Below are 18330 nucleotides of genomic sequence, written 5' to 3' on the forward strand. Positions count from 1 at the left end.
ATAAAAGTGATTCTTTACATTTCGTTTGTACAAGCACCAAAGCTTGTAAAGTACTTTGGAGTCCATCTGGCTGAAATGTGCTATATATAAATGTAAGATTGTTATCACCAAAAACACATTCAGTATGGTGTTTCTCTCACATATTTTTTGATAATTTCAGTGAACCAGTTCTTTTTAATGAATAATTTCCATTGGAAAGCTTTGCTTTCGCTGTAACATAAAGCTTTTTTGGTTTCAATCCCTTGTCTGGTTTTCATTAGCTTTGCAATGAATTAGCCAAGAGGGCTTTTCCTCTCAGTTAGGTTGGGAAAGTATCACTAGCGTGTGGCTGATTTTTGTGGGAAAGTGCCTATTTTTCCCTTTATTAGTTTGATTATCAGTTTTGCTCGCATTCCACTATAGACTCTTGCGGCCTCAACAGCAAATTGTGCTGTGCAGAAGGTCCTGTCTGTGCGCATGGATGTGCCTGTGTGTCTGACCACTCACACACTCATCACTACGTGCTTCCTGTGTTTCTCTATACGTTTCTTCATATGCTGCAACTACATAAATATCCTTGTGTTTGGAGCTGTTAGAAAGCCGGTGCTCAGAAAGAGCCAGCTTTTGACCTTGTATTGACGGGCAATGCCTTGAATCCTAAATCCCAAGTGCTCTTTCTTTGGGCAGCCCCAAGTATGCCGGTCAAGTATTGTACCTGCCTGTCCAAGCAGTCACCGAACCATTTTCCGTATAATATAAACTTTTTTGGAGGTCAGTTTTACTAGGGCTTCACGAACAGTGAGGGAACATCTTTCGGTTGGATTTCTGCCCTATAACAGACCTGGAATCTCTTTTCTCCGACATGTTCCACAATGCTAGAACAGGCAGAAATGTGTGAACAGAGTTACTCAGCGCTCAATAACATACCCAGTCCATCAGTAGCTAAACCACCGGAGTATTCAGTGCAGTGATTCAATGGCTCTGGGATGGGCTCCACCCTGAATTACAAAACCCTGTTGGAAAAAAACCCCGCAACACACATGCCATCTCGCTTGCTTCGCTTGCAGAGTTTGAACACATGCTAAGCGTGCAAGCTCCCACCTCCTCTCTCCAGACCCCTCGTACTGCAGCCCAGAAAAAACAGGCATACAGTTGCCTATCACTAGTGTTTGCCAGAAAAGTATATATTTAAACAACTCATGACTTAGAGGAAAATCATTTTAAATCAAAAGACATGGTAAAGAAATTAAAAGAAATGTATGTAAATAATATTACATAATGGGTTGAACCACATTTTACTTGCATATGAAATGTTTTTATAAACCCCTTTATGACCTCGCCATTTGTGACTTCTGGGTCTTGTTATTATTAACTGAGTGGGGAATATATCTTACTCTATCCCAGATGCAACTCCTTATGAATTCCCTCTTTCATAAACTGAATGGTTTATGTATATGTATGCATATACTTTTTCTGCTAGTAGTTTTTGCAGTAGGCAGAATTCACACACAGTATAGTGGAGTTACATCACTCCTCCGGGCACCTTCCTTTGCACATCATTAGCTTCCCAAGATAGATATAGGCCTTCCAGACAGAGATGGCAAGTTATCAGACTTGGGCAAAAATCTCCTTCTTCTGTGTGGAAAACATTGCTCTTGCAGAGCTGGAGCTAGACCCTGGCTCAAATATGAGCTGCGCTCTAGCTTCAAACACTCCTACAGCTCTTAAATGGCCAGTGTCATAAAACCCAACATGAATTATTGCCTTCCAGCCAGCTTAGTATTTTCATCTGCAAACTTTTATTACATTGTTCAGCTCTGACGTGAAATACTGTAGAGATTGCCCTGCTGCACAATGCACCCTCTTGTCCCCATCTGCACCAAAGTTGCCAGCTGATCATACACTGACTGAGAGTCCTAAGCGTTTAGCAGCAACAAAAATGTAGGTGTGCCAAGGCTCACAGGTGGTATGTTGGTACTGCAATGAGGATGGATAGATGCTCCCAGGAGGGGAGCCCAGGAGGCTGAGGAAGACCTGGACTTATCTCCACACTCGTTTTTCTCAAGGACCCTGAGACAAGGTTGAGCTGCTGGGAGTGCTACCATGATGCAATTGGTCCTTCGGTGTACCGTATGGAGATTTGCACCCATATTTCGTAACAGGAAAAGGAAATATTGACCTCATTTTCTTATTTTCTAATACTCCCAAGCCTGGTAGTGCCTTCAGAGAAGATCAGATTTCAAGTCAAAGACAAGGGCCTTGCTATGAAGCAAGAAGTTAGTTTGAAGACAGTTTTCTATTGTTTATGTAGGAGAGAAGGGAATAAAGAACTGAACAGAAGGAGGAAAGAGTTATAATTGAACAATACACAAAAAAGAATGACTACCTGTCCTGGCTACCATTGTTTTAAGCTGACTTTTTAGCTTATCTCAGCCCACTGATGTGTCATTTTCCCACCATCCCAGCAATCCAGTTCCAAAGGCTGCCATTATGTAGGATGGGGCACTTTGCTGAAGCTTGAGTGGAATCTGGACCTATGAATTAGAGTTAAATTTAGTCAAAGCAAATACACAGGGTTCTCTCCAAATTCTATCCTGAAGCTGTTTTGTAGGATCTTTTCTAATTACTATTTTAATATGAATCTATAACTGATTATTTGACTAAATGAGGTACCTAAATCTTATTGAATTGAGGTCTTGGTTTCCAGTAACCCCATTTTTGGAGGACATTTTGATGGGCTATAGCTTCTTCTCAAATGCAATCAGGAAGTGCTTGCTTTGACATCAGTGCGAACAAGGTTTAGTCCATGTGCTATATTCTATTCAGGCAGTGAAAATAGCAAGAGGAAATGATATTTCAGCCAAAAATTCATAATCTGTTTTTCAGACCTTCACAGTATTTCAAACATATTTAATGTTCGCCCATATTTTCTAGCTCATTTTTTGATGAGAACTGCTGCAGCCAGGAGAAGGGGAGTAATGGATGAAATCTATTTTGCCATGTATGCTAGTCCCTTTGGGTGACCATTTGTATATTTGAATGTTAGTAAATGATGGAAAGTTCAGTATCCATGGGAAGGTCATTTGAAAGTCTCAGAAAACAATTTTATATGCAAGAAACAAAAACATAATCCATTTCTCATTTCAGTGGGCATCTTTTCACTACCACAATGACCCACAAGTTTGGGGTTTGTAAAGCTTATTCTCTCTCATACAAAGGCCAGTTTCAGTGCAGTTTCAAGGCTACAGGAAGGGTTAACCTCTCGGCTGCCCTCCCACGCTGTGTTTTGATCGGTGCCCCAAGCCACAGGACAGATATCTCTTTGTTTTTCCTCTTTAATATCCGATTCCCAATTCACTTGTGTAGATGATGGGACTCTACAAAACTCCCTTTGTCTCAAGTAAGAGATGCAGCACTTGCTCTGCAACTGACTTTTAATACTTGACTTTTCTTCCCACTTCAGAAAGCACCTGCTTGAGCAGCTTGATGACTAAAGAGCCTTTCAACTTCGCTGCCACCATTTTTAGATCTGATCTACTTCATAAGTGACTGAAAACCATTGTGGCTGCTGCTAAGCTGCACATGTGAAAAGAAATGGATGGTGTTGATGCAATTGTTAGTGGATGAGTGGATGTCAGGAACTGCTGCAATAATTGACACAACTATTTGGAAGTCCGAGACATGAGACTGAGGCCGTGGGGCCTTATCCAAAGGCAGCTGAAAGTGAGACATTTATTCTCTTCACTGATGGGCTCTGTATTGCACCCTTGATCAACACAAAGATAGACTATCCTATCCCTGTCCTTCCTTAGTTTTTCCCCTCCTTGTCAGAGATGGTGCACAAGGGTAAAGATAATATAGGAAAAGGCTGAACAGGCTGGAGAAAAGTTTGTATCAGCTTCACAAAAGTTGATAGTGAAGATACTTTGACTTACAGCTATAGTGAACTCACCAGAGCTGTATGGACCATCAAATCAGTGCGGGTGGTGGGGGATCCAAGGAGACTGAAATTTTGCTCGCTTATCTGAGTCTGAACTAAACCTTGGACACACCTGAGATCTTACAGTTGTATCTTCCTCTGACTTATATGTGGGAAAGATACAAACAGTTTCAATTCTAGAATGTGGTTAAGAGATTTGATGGAGCAGAAAACAAGCATCGGGAATCATACTTTAATTTATAAGTTCCTAAGCGAGAAGTAGGTCTTTGTTCTTACTTCTTGTTCACAATATCTAAAGCCTTGAGGAATAAACACTTCTATAGGCAACTTGTTTATAACCTTACGGTAGGTTTTGTTTATTTGTTTCATGTGTAAATCTCATGGTTATAGCAAGAAATAAAAAGAAAGAAAGAAATCAGAGCTGATTACAGCCAGCGGTGATGTGACTGGAAAACAATGGATGCATTGTGAGGAAAATCTCACAGCAGCCCGGAAATACAGAGGGAAAAAAAGGGAAAAGACAGACAAAGAGTGAGAGGGAATGAGAGATTTCTTATGCAAACATATAACCGCTTTGCCTGAAGTCTGCATTGCGTAACTGAGGAAAGAAATTTCTCTCAGTGCAAAATGCTCTGTGGTTGGTTGGGGCTTTTTGTCGGGTAGATATTCTTTAGCAGGAAAAAATTGCATAAAGCAGTTCTTCCAGTAACCTCTGACTCCTTCTCGCCATGTCTCTCTCTTGCCTTCACTCTTGTTCTGTTTTTATTTATTCCCTGCAAATACAATGGAGAATAAAAATGTGGTAGGACCTGCTGGCGGCAACTATGGCCTCCGGATCCAAGCTGACAAAAATGTCAAGAAACTGACAGTAAAATATGCGAATAAAATCCCTGTGAACGAGAATAAAACTAAGGCGCACGCCACCACTCTCTATATTGTGGCTTTTGAGAATATTTCTATCAGTAGCTACTGCTTTCTCTTTGAAAAAAATACACACATATATATACTTATTATATGTACTGTAAAATTTTACAGGAAGGAAACCGCACAAAAGAAGGCAGGAAAGCAGGGGACATGCTAGGGCAGGGAGATCAGGGAAGAGCAGACATTCAATGGAGAGACAGAGAATTGCATGCCGAGAGTCAGACATATGGATCCTGTATGAAGCTGCAAGACAGACAGACTTCTGCTGCTCCCTTCTGTGATCGTGAGATGAGGGAGATGCAAAAGGAGTGCCTATGAAAGAAAGCTCATAAGAGTACTCAACTATCCAATGTCAGATGTGTTCTTTAGCCTACCTGACAGTGAACAGCTCTTTGCTTTGAGTAGATCATCAACTTTGGGTGGGTCTTGAATTAAGGACAGGTTGAAGGAATGGGCATGGTGTGGTCTAAAGAGGATGCTTAAGTAAGGCCTTAAGTAGTCTTCCAATATTTAAAAACAGGTGTAGGGAACTAATGAATGAAGGCTTCTCTGTTTCCATTATGGATAGAAGAGGATATAACAAGCTTAAAATGCTATAAAGGAGAAGTAGTTTGAGGGAAAAAACTTTCTGTTGTTAAGACTGTTTAAACACTAGAACAAACTGTTGTGCAATTTCCACTGTCTGAGCTTTTCAGAAACACATGAACAAACATGTTTCTGAAGGGTATTGGTGTAGTCCTGATTGGAACAGGGTTACAGGGTCTCTGGGGGTCTTGCAGTCCTGTTTTCTACACTTCTGCTGTGGAGAATCAGCTAAGTAGTTAGATTTTATATTGCTGATCATGGACAAAAGAAAGCTCCTGCCATTAAGGCATGGAGTCGGAGAACTGGAAGAGTTGGATTCCTTTCCTGACTCTTGCAAACTCCCCTTACAGCTCTGGGAGTGCTGTCTCACCTGCTCCATGCACGTAGTATAGAGACTGGCTCTTTGGCTTCAAAGGGAGGCAGAGGAGGGTAGAAATGCTCTCCTGCGCAGAGTACCAGCATGAAGCCTACATGCCACTTACGTTGCACTTAGAGCTGTTTTGAGAGCTAAGTGAAACTGAAGTGGTGCTAAGTCTTCAGCTGGTAATTTTTTTCAGGAAAAAGTTTCACCCTGCTATCCTGGAGATGTGCAAATATTCACTGAGGGGGTGTCATAGAAAGGTCTATAAATAATCAGATATGAGCCCCCATATGAATTATGCATGGGCTACTTAAAGAAAACGTGAGTGTCTTGCATTAGAAGAAATCAGAGCAGTGCCACTGAAATCGCATTGCTATTTTGTATAAGGTATTAACTAAAACCTGTAAGACCTTGTTTTTAGAACAAGCTACAACAGGTGCTTGCAGGTCTGTTCAGATAAAAATTATGGCTTTGTGAAGGCAAATATTAAGAAGTCTCTAAAATGTGCTAATTTATTATGAATAGAAAGTAGTTTGATGTTATTTTTTAAGAAAAAACAGTCACAATACAACATTCATTAGCCCCTAAGTGAGAGTAGGGCTTGTCAGTCAATTAGATTTTTGACCCTAAATCATGTAGGCTCTGCTGAAAATCCTGCGTCCTGCACCTGGAGGTGAGAGGTGCAATATTAGTACAATGTTTTACTTATTATTCATCATATGAAACTGCATTGCTATTAGCATTAATACTGTATTTACTCTCATTAAATTAAAACTAGAAATAAAAAAACATGGGCTTATTATAGAACATATCACCAATAGGCTTTCCTGATATCTGAACTGAGCCCTATTGGTATAGAACCAAAAATAATTCGTTTATACAAAATCCTTGAGTTGTACTTCATTTTCAGTTTGGTTCAAGAGGTCTAGTGAAGGCAGGAAAAATTCTCTGAAAGTCTTTCCAAATATTCTTCTCCAGTAATGATACCTCATCTTAAACATTTCACTCCATATTTTATGTACTTGTGCCTACACAGTTACATTTACCCTGTTCTCTGACTAACTGTAAATTAACAGAATGCCCTCTCCCACTGACCAACAGGTAAATGAAAAAAGCCAAAAGCCAACATGAAAAATTAAAATGAAAATTCTTATTGGTAAAATGAAGTAAAATATTGTTCCATACTTTCCATCCCCGATCCACTTATCTGCCCGCAGATGGAACCTCCAGTACGGCTTTTCAGGGTTTCTTTTGGGGAAGGGGGGGTCAACATGGTTAAATAAATGGAGTGCGATGCTTATCATCTTTCAAATATTGAAAAAGTAAGTTTAGTTATCACTCACCTACACCAGAGAAAATGAAGAATAATTCCATCAATGTCAATGCCATTAACAACATCATAAAATTGGCATAAGTTAGGAGAAAACTGTGCCGACAGTGTTGAGGTTCTTTCATCTCCTCTGCATGTTCCCTAATTTGTCATTACTAGAATAGTTGCTATAACTATCCTGATGAAAATATAAAAGAGAGACTTGCATGGCCCATAAACTCAATGAACCATTAAATAGGTGACAATAATCTTGATAGAAGTTTGGAATATTTAATTAGCACAAAAATGCACTTAGTGAGTGAGTTCAATTACTATCACGGGTACTCCTCAAAATAATAGCCAAAGATTTTATGTGTCCATGAAATGCCTTAGAAGACATTTAAGAAAAGAAACAGACAATATTTCATGTATTAATTGAGGATCAGACATATCTGTAAGTGCCCAGTAATAAACATTTCCAAGGAAAGTTAACCTAGGTCTCCTGGAATCCCAAAGGTGACTTCGTTACACATGAAGACAAATCATTCTTTGGCAACTTTTCAGTAGCAGGAGCACATAAAAACACAGCTGAAGATCAAATATCTTTTCCACAAAGCAGAATCCACCTAAAAGTAGAAGATTCTGAGAAGAAAAAAGAAAAAATCATTGGAGGTGGCAGAGTAATTTTTCATTTTAGGAACAGTATTCCTACTTCAAATTGCATAACAGAAGGTCTCTGCTTACATGAACTGAGTACTCCGTATAATTTCAGTAGCAGGGGACCATTTATATACATATTTTCTTCCCATGTGGCATTGCCTCCTTCATTGGTTATGATGGAGAAGATTCAGGTGCAGACAGATTATGGAGTATTGAGTAAAAGTGTGTTTATAATAGCTCTCTACTTGGCACTTGTGCTGCCACTCTTGAAATACCACATCCAGTTTCTGGTGTCCACAGATGAGGCTGTGTCTGCATTAAAAAGTAGTGCAGAGCAGTAAGAGAAGACCTGTACGGTGAAATAATTAATGCAGAGCACTCAATGTCCCTAGTGTACGAGTTATCTTAAGGCAGCTGTTAGCAAGTGGGGCTCATTAGGGTTGGAGCACTGTTTCTAATTTAGTTTCATCTGGAAAGGGATCCAGTTTGTGCACTTGGAGATGGCTCTCAATGTGAACCAAAGCAGCATAAGTGAGAACGAGCGTGAGATTTCCTTCAAAAATACTCTCCTGATCTGAACAAAAACTGTAGTATAGATGCACTCTGAAGGCGTTGAAAAGTAGGAGGGGGGTTTAGAGGATGGCCCAGGAATGATTAAGGGATGGAAAAATATTTTTGAGAAAGAGACTCTCAAGGAGCTGTTGTAGGAAAGATTAAGGATTGACTTGATCTCAGTTGAAAGTAAGTGGGCGTAAGTACTTTGTCAAGTACAGAATACTGCTACTTTGGCTGGAGATTGAAGCTAGACAAATTTAGACCAGAAACATGATACATATATATATACACACACACACACACACACATATATATATATGTATATATATATATGAGCAATGAAGGTAAATTTTAAAGTGGAATAATGCCTTTTACTCTCATTATACTTTTCTTTGCCTATTACTAAAATAAGTTTTCATATTAAAATAATGTCAGTCCCATTTCCTCTCCTCCAACCCCCACCATGATAACTCTGCTTTAGCCACAGCTCTTGGACTTGAAGCAAGAAAGAATTCAAAGAAATTCTATGACTTCTAGTATGTGGGCATTCAGCACAGAGAAATGCAATGGTCTTTGTTTTTAACATCTCTGAATCTTTGATACACAGACTGCAAACTGAAAGCTGACACCCCATACATTGCAGTGACCGTTCTAGGACATCTCTACTAACAGATGTTTCTATTCTTGTCCAAACACCTTCCTTCAAAGTTCTGTTCTCACTGTGACCTTCATACCATGACTTGTTATCTTTCTGGCAATGTTTCCAGAGCAGTTCTATGGAGCACAGCCACTAAAATAATTTGTATATATGTCAGATAAATATTCATAAATGTTTGCCTGTACTAGAACAGACTTCTAAACTTCTTAATGATTTGTCACTTTTGTTGTTGCAAAAGATACAACATCTGGGCAAAACTTTTCATTTTCTCCATAGGAATGGAGGTGGATTCTAGAAACCCACCACAACCTTCACGGTAAGGAGCAGCTCCTCACTGATCGTCTACCATAACTGATTATCTTTACCATAATGCTTTTCTTTTCCCTGGGTCTGTGTCTACCTAGTGATTTTTCCTCTCATTTTTCTCCTATGCTTACTGCTTTTACGCATATTGTTTTTACGCAAGTCAGTCTCAAGCTTTTGCCTGACATTTGGTGGTCCAGATGCTCGTGTTGCTGCCTGGCCTGTAGGTGTTCTTATCTTTGGAAATAAATTAGTTACCAGCCTAATACGTACATAATCTTTCACAAAGAATTAGCAAAATCTCTTCTCACTTTCTCGTAGCAGGTATGTGTTACAGAGTTGTGTTCTTGGTTGGTGGGTCAGCTTCACCATCATCTCCCCAGTACAGGAGAGATATGGCACTACTGGACAGAGTCCAGCGGAGGGCGACAAAGATGATTAGGGGGCTGGAGCATCTCTCTCATGAGGAAAGGCTGAGAGAGCTGGGCCTGTTTAGCCTGGAGAAGAGAAGACTGAGAGGAGATCTTATCAACGTGTACAAGTATCTGAAGGGAGGGTGTCGAGAGGATGGGACCAGACTCTTTTCAGTGGTGCCCAGCGACAGGACACGAGGCAACGGGCACAAACGGAAACACAAGAAGTTCCATTTGAATATGAGGAAAAACTTCTTCACTGTGAGGGTGACAGAGCACTGGAACAGGTTGCCCAGAGAAGTTGTGGTGTCTCCTTCCCTGGAGATATTCAAAACCTGCCTGGATGCGATTCTGTGCAATGTGCTGTAGGCAACCCTGCTTGAGCAGGGAGGGTGGACTAGATGATCTCCAGAGGTCCCTTCCAATCTCAACCATTCTGTGATTCTGTGTTCATCTAACAGGCTGATAACTGAAGACCTAATCTTGTCTGGGAGCCCTTCAGGAATCTCATGTGTGACACAACTATGTCCCCAGCATGACTAGTGGATAGTACAGTGGCTTTCAAAGTTTGGTGATTTCTATCTGTATATTTGACTGTTGAAGTCTGGACTATCAAGCATTCTTGTTAATATAGTCAAACTTGGTTCCTTTGGGGTTTGCTCAGATATTCATGGAACAAATCTGGGCAAATGGGAGGAATGGACAGAAAGAATCTTTTATTTTATTTATACCAATAAAAATATTGCTTGAGAAACAAGAGTCTTCTAGTTAAGCCAGTTACATTTGCATTGCTGATGTATTAATCTGAATTTACTCTTCTTCAAGAGAAAGGAAGATGCCTGACTGTATCGCTGAGAAGGCACATGCATGCCAGAGCTAACAGTAGCTTTTCCTTATGACTGTAATATTTTGAGGTTAGATTCAGTTTCTTAGAGTCATGCTCTTCCACAAGCCTTCAGGAAACATCTACACACCATGGCTAAATACTTTAGGAAAAAGAGGTTGAATGTCTAACCCTGAAGTTATCTTGAATCTCTGTTAATGGCCATGAGAGCTGGAGAAAGAAACGGCCACACTTTATTTTTCAAACCAGGAATTGCAGCTGTGGGAACAAACAGCATGTAATAAACACTTGAATAAAAGTTTGTGGGAGTTTTGTTATTGACTTTGAAGTAGGCTAGTTTGAGGCCTTTACTATGGAAGCTGTGATTCTGTTTGTGGTTTTTTAATGGCTAAAATATCCCACGGTCAGCTTGAGAGTAAGGATTTCATTTTTGGTCTTAAAAAGAAAGGCATGAAGGAGAATTCCATATTGTTGTACAGTCTGGCTTTTATTTTGAAGGGCATTTAAAAAAAATAGCATAACTTGTGTGAAGAGTGTTGTGTTTAGGAAAAAAAAAAAAGTTCAAAAAATACCACGCATGATTGATCTCAAGTCTGCTTGCCGATCCAAAGACAACACAGCATGGCAGTCAAATATACATTTTATGGGCTTTTGTCTGTTTTGCAATAACACTGGAAAGCATTCTTTAATTAAAATTTAAAACCGTAACTGATTAATTTTCTGTGTAAACAATCCCTGTAAACATGGAATGTCAGCATTTTAAGGGCACAGTGGTATAAATTTTGCTTCCTCTCCCAGGCGCTCAAGGGGAAGATGGCGAGGAGGGAGGGGGGACCTCAGGAAGAGACCCAGGAGGGGGAAAAAGTTCAAGGCCCTGGTGTGCTGTACTTAGCGCACACCAGCTGCAGGATCTCGCCTGCTGCCCATTTCTCTGTGCAGGAATGTTGGCATAAACTCCCTGCTCTCGCCGTGGTATGATTTATTCCCTCTCGGAGGCTGAAGGCTGATGTGGGCTGATTTTGAGAGCACCCATTCCCAACGCAAAGTGACACAGCGGCAGCGAGTTGTGTAGAGAGATGCATGGATCTTACAAGATCGGGAGCCTGCTTTTCGCAAGCTTGCTGTGGCTGTTCCAGCTTCTGAGGGCAACAGCAATAAAAGAGCCAACTGGATTAATTGCATCTTCTTTCTTGCTTATCTCAGCTTTCATTGGCATTTTGTTACCGTCTTCCATAGGGCATTGATGGAAAGCTTGACAAATGTTAAGGTCTGTGCCCTCAGAAGTGCTTTTCAGAGGGAGAGAGGTACCCACAATGTAAGGCCTTGGTTTAAGTCTCTTAAGTTGAATGAGTAAGGTCTGCTGTACCCTTGTCTGGGTGAGAAAAATGGCCCAGCAGCTAGCTGATAGGAGTGGGCAGCTGAAGGCTGGGTTCTGCCACTGACACTGCAGGGCAACGGGGTTATCCTTCAAGAAAAGGTCTTGACACACAGCAAGTGTCCACCAACAACAGAAGCATTAGATCTGACATTTAGAAACCGCTTGGACTACCCTCACTAAGCAAGATAATACTTCACACAAGCAGTTTTACCCACATCAGTTATCGGTGGCTTCAGTGGGACTGCTTTTGGATAAGATAGCACTCTGAGTAAGCATTGGAGTAGTGAGAAAATGTTGGCATTTCATCTGTCTTTTCACTGTTTTTTTTCTCAATTAGAGAATAAAAAACACACACTAACACCTGTGTGAATATTTTATCTGTTTTTTTGCTCAACTCTTGTTAAATATGAGAACATTGAAAGTTATGATTCAAAAGGATCAAGTGAAGATTCTGTGGGTGCGATGAGTTGCAGGCACTCTGTCCTTTGCACAAGTGTCTTCCCATCCATTGTTGTATAAATACCTATAGAAATTAATAATGAGCTGCTGTAAATTAGACAGCTGCTACTACTACTATGCCTGTGGATTTAGAGGAATTTTATCAGTGATTTTAGATTGCATTGCTCTCTGAAAAAAGAAAAAAAAGTGAAGATCAAACACAACTCTGATCTGACTGGAAGGCTTTGCTAGCATACATAGTTATTTCATGTAATCTATGAATATTTGTCGCTGTGGCCATCCCAGCTACGTTACCTTAGCTGAACATGAAACTGATTTTTGTTCACACTTTTTCATTCTTTGTCTTTTCGCAGAAACCAAAATGCAATATTCCTCCCTGGTAACACTATTTCCTGCCTCTCCCCCAAACAAGCCTTCCCAAGAGACAAGTTCCTCCAGAGGTCTAGTGCTGTGAAACATTCACAAGGATATCTCCCACTGTTCCAGTCTTGGAGAGAGTCCTGCCATCTCACACAGACCTTGTATTTATTTGGTGAAACGGATCCAACTAAAGTCAATGGTAAAACATCTGCTGGAGTTCTACCCAGCAACTTTAATGGAGCCAGGATGTCAGCCACTGAATTTTGGCACTCTGTAGTAGACTAATATTGTGATCTGAGATTCTCAAGACAGCTGGCCTCCAACCTTCCTGTCTGCACACTAGAAATAATTTTGGAGTTTATCAGTTCTGTATCATAATCAGTTCATCCAGCCATAAAACCTGTTGGCCTCCTTACTTAACCATTTACCTACCTGCTTACCCACTGATGTGACCATTAACTTTTTGATTCCGATCAGTTGTATTCTTACCAATATACTTTTGATGATAAATAGTGCCTGCATAGTGATGAAGAGAGACTTCTTCCCCTACACACAGTAACCAAGGCCGAATTTAAAGGAAGGATGCCTAGTGAATTAAAAGTCTTTTCCACCAAATCATTTGTCCCTAGAGTTTCTAAATCTTCCTTTCTTTACTGCTTACCATTGAAAAGGGATCAAAGTAGAATTCAGAAGACATAAGCAGAAGTCCCTTCTGTTAACAGGGAATATAGATTATATTCAAGGTGTGCTGGGGAACAATTTAGCTAAGTGGGTAGTGCTCCACAGACGATTTCTCCTGTTCCAGGCATTCAGAAATGGCGGAAGAAGAGCATGCAGGCCAGCAGGATGTGGAAAATACTGGAAAACCCAAGGCAGAAAGGGTATAACTCCCAAGGTTTGGCTCCTCCAGACTAAAGGAGATTTACTATAGCTGTTGCAAAGGCTATTTGTTAAGGAGGAGAAGATTAAACAGGAGACCCTATTCAGAGCTAGTGGTCACTTAGAAGATCTTGGAAGCGTTCCTGGGCAAGGACATCACCAACCGAAGCTCAAGCTGAGCTTCGCAAAGCTAGCCCCGTTCCACACAAAAGCACCAGGAGCTGTTCCCATCCCATATTCAATTCAGCATAAGTACTCTTTTAAATGTTAGTGAAAGGGAATATCAGCCAGGCACAAAAAAGGACAATTACGTTATAGTTTTGAACTAAAAAGCCAATCTTTCTGCATTGAAATGAAACCTGAAAGGCACAAGCAAGGAGGTAAGGGGAGGAGGGGCTGGGGAAAGGGGGTCTGTGGGGGGGACTGAGATGAGAAAAAGACTTCAGAAGCTCCGGCATTTGCTCAAGAGCCCTTATGTCTCTGAATGGTGCTATTTCTCTCATGCTACAGAGCCACAAAGTTGTTTCCACCCCCACCCCCCCCTTCCTCTGGCAATGCGAACAAGATCATAAACGTCAGATGCAGTCTTGTCGCTTTAATGGTCTCATGGCTATGAATAAAAATGGCGCGGTAACAGATTTGTTAATTGACTTTATGTGCAACTGGCATACATTAGGCAGCTCCGTTAACACCGCTCACAAAGCTGGATGTGTTGCTGTTCTCTCCCACCGCCATCGAATTAAACTTTTAACAGTTGAGAGACCAGAGGGTTAAGCCTAGAAGGCTGGAGTGATATTTTCACTGCCTTTGATGACACACTAAAATACAGAACGTCTCATTTTGCAGCAGAACATTGAGTCTGCGAAGCCGATGTACATGTGGTTACTATTTGCAGAATTTGGCATTTTCTATGAATAGCATAAAACAGGCAGTGGATCAGCTGTCATGTTTTGACAGGGTTGTCCTTTTTTCCGAATGCCATTCTTTTTTTTTCTTTTTTCTTTTTTCCTTCTTTTTTTTCTCCCCTTTATGCCATAAACCCTTTTTTTTTCTCTTTTTCCAAAGCAAGCTATAAGCTGGTGAATATTATATTAAAGGGACACAGTCTTTGGCCACGAGTCCAATGGTGTAGGAAACCTTCTATCATGAAACACCATGAACTTCAAGGTGAAGGGAGAAGGGAATAACATTTGTGCGTACGGATCAATATGAGGAATTTGATCAAACATCAAGTTTCTAAGATCAGATTACACAAATATCCTTCAGAACTGATATATGCCATGAAAATGACCACACCGTGAGAGAAAAAATGTTTTAGATTTGCCCTTAGGATCCCTGTTTGAATCCTGTGACTCTTTGGTCTCCTTAGGGTTAATGGATTAACTTGTCTTTCCTTGAGATCGAGAATGAGAATCTATTTTTGAGACACTGACATCTGTGAGGTGTTACACCAGATAGTTTACTATTCCTCAAATATTTTACTATCCCCGTCTTGATGCCCTATTTTCAAAATGATGAGGTTATCCCAAAGCTCCGTAGGATCTGTAGAGTTGGACCGTAAGTTCAGTCATGACGGAAGGAAAAAAAAACACCCCTTACCCAGTAATGAAATGAATATCAACCCATTTGTCTGGTGCCAAATATCGGGCTGACCCTTCTAATCTGCTTACTCAGTGAAGGCATAAACAGGGCATTTGAGCATTGATTTCTTTGCTTATGCTTTTTTTGAGATTGGACCTGAAACATGCATCCCTCAGTAAAAAGCTATAGCTTGCATATATCGCAGCTCCCATTCCTCCCTCCTTGCCGTTAGGGTGGAAGGGGAGGCTGGGTCCTGCTCTGACTTGTTAGAGAGCTGGCAGGTGGCCGCACCGTGCAGACTTGGTGCGGTATTAACTTTTCAGCGGAGACTTCTGTGCACGTTTGCCACACATTGCACCCGCACGGTAGAGCGGGCAGGCCTTGCCAGCAGCTACGACATTTCACGTGACAGGCCAGCCGGTGCTAAAGTGTGAGCGAGGGCTCCAGGAGAGCCGGCGAGAAGAAAGTAGTAGATCTAAACAATAGAGCTACTGCTTAAACGCTAAGCACTCCCTCTCCCATCTGTTCATCCTCACCTCCTCGGCGTCTCCTTCACCTTCACGCACCGCAGAGGTTGGCTTGGCTCGTTCTCTCTTGGACACATTCATATTTTGGGATGCCAGATTCTGACATTTGTTATGGTTATTGGCACCCTGCACATCCAGAGCTAAAGATTCCTGCCTCTACTGATATTGTCCTCTTCCTTTATTCTCATTCTTTAAATATCATCAGGCTTGGCCAGACCAAATCTCCCTTCATTCAGAAGTAAATGGGGAAATTACTCTTCTGTTTTGATTGTTAGTTATCACATCAGATTTTTTCATGGATCAGGTAGTTAATATCTGTTATCAATGGATTTACCAGAATCTGCTGCCTTGGATGCTACTCCTCAGCTCCATTACTTCTCTTGTAAACTTCTGTTAATAGTTTCCTGCAGTGGTTTCAGGAAACAAAATGATTTAATGAGATGAATAGTAAGAGAACTGCAAAAGGAAATAGTCTAATAGGAAATTACTTTCTTGGATGGTACCTTTGGAAGTAAAATAGTTCCTTCCATACCAGGGCCAGAGGCACCTTTTTTGCTTGAAAACTGTTGTGTGAGATATTTGAAGCCAGGAAGACTATGGTCAACAAAAGGTGTTTCATTCCAACCCACCTTTTTGCCTAACAATTTTTGATGCTTTCTTATTCCCTTTTTTTCTCTTTTAAATCTGCTAGATAGCTTGTTTTGATAAAAGCATATTTCAAGTCAGATACAGACTGATCATGGAAGCTTTTAAACTCTCTTGCTGACCTGGAATTAGTAGATTCATGCAACTTTCCACCAAACCCAGTACACCATAAAATAAGTGTTTTACGCTACAGTGGTATTGCTGGCAATGCATAAAATAAATGTACTGTATGTGCAACACCATAACTTCAGTCTAAAATACCAGCCACAGATTTAATAGATGGATAGATATTGCTTCAGTTGTACAGTGCCTGACACTATAGGTTGTTTTTTTGTTGGTCTTTATGCATTTTTGGGCTAAACATGTTTAATGACACTGAACAGATAAGACATCTACATGGATACACATGCAGCAAGCTTCCATAGCCCCAGGACATCGCATAGCTTTGTAACGAAAAAATTCATACATCCCTGTTACCTGCTCAGCTGTAGGCTGAGATAAACTTTCTCTTTATTGCACATTCTTTCATCCTCCAAATCTCTGTTTAATTATTTTTTTTTCAGTGTCTTCATATTAATCTCTCAATATTTTATCTTGTATCTTATAATGAATAAGAAGTCTAAATCCTAACTAATAAGCCAAATTCCAAATATTTCAAAGACTGTTTTCTAATGGACTGGTACAATGAAACCATCCTTTTTCACACTTAAAGAAAGAGTTATGGGTGCCTCTAACTATCTAATTTAGAACAATCAGAAGTGAAACTGCCCAGAAATGTGTTCAGTTATCCACAGACTGTGCTCACCAAAGCATCACAAAGCACAGGCTCAGGCCTCTGTGCCTGAATTGGGGGGGTTTCCAGGCTTACCAGTAAAAGGAAATTAACTCTTTGCAATGGATGAATGGGATATATAAAACAGTGCAACCCTGTTCACTTCAGAGGAGTTATACCATACTGACCCTAATTCTTTAGGCAAGTAAAGAAAGTAAATTCTTTACTAGGGAATGAAATTGATACAGAGCCAAAGGGAACCATCCATGCTTGGATTCTAAGCATGATTTTGTGTCTGCTGGAGGCATTGCAACTCCAGAGATGAGTCTTCTGAAAAACAGGTGAGATGTCAGCCATTCACTATTCTTGGTCAATAGACATGTCTTAAGGCATACATAGTCAAAAAATTTATCAAGGCAATTATATTTTTGTGTGAAGCATTGAGTGTGGTAAGACTATCATCAGCCCAAAATTTATTCCAGTGCTGATGTAATAGCACAAACTGTGGTGGGTTGACTGAATAAAGTGAGTCAACCATTTCTAATTGCATTTTACTACAGCAATTACACCTGTGGTCCATTGATCAGTAAACTCAAACTGCTGGATGGGAGGGTTACCTTCCTTCTCTCCTGAAGGAGTGGGAGAAGATATTTGGCCATATGCAGTTTTATCAATATTGAGTGCTTCTGGAAGAGGTAATTATTTTGATGAAGTTTTGATTGGGGTGAGAGGTCTAACAACGTCGTAATATTCTGTTTTAACATTTTTCCGGAATGAAATATTTGGAAGTTAGGTTTTTTTGATAGTGTCATCCATTCTGAAACTTTCCTCTTGCATTTTGAATCATACCTTCAGTTGTGCAATTTTCAAATCTGAAAAGGCAATATTTTCATTTTCTTGGTGCACCAGAGTGTATTTTTCCATCGATGATAACAAAAAAAAAGTCATGGAAAATTTTGCCTGTGGGTCCAGCTGGGGAAGGCCTGGGAGGAGGAAGGGGGTGGGAGGAGTGGGACGAAAAGGAGGGCGAGGAGGAGAGCGTGTGCGCGTGGGGGGACGTTGTGTCCTCCGGGGAGGCAGTTCCTGTCAGGGAGATTACTGTGGTTGTCATCAGAATGATCAAAAAGGAGGGAAACACTGTGCAAAGGATGAGTTTCCACAGCTGTAAAGGGCTGCTAATAACACCACCCCGCGCATG

The sequence above is a fragment of the Apteryx mantelli genome, chromosome 15 (genome assembly GCF_036417845.1).
Source record: "Apteryx mantelli isolate bAptMan1 chromosome 15, bAptMan1.hap1, whole genome shotgun sequence".
Classification (NCBI taxonomy): Eukaryota; Metazoa; Chordata; class Aves; order Apterygiformes; family Apterygidae; genus Apteryx; species Apteryx mantelli.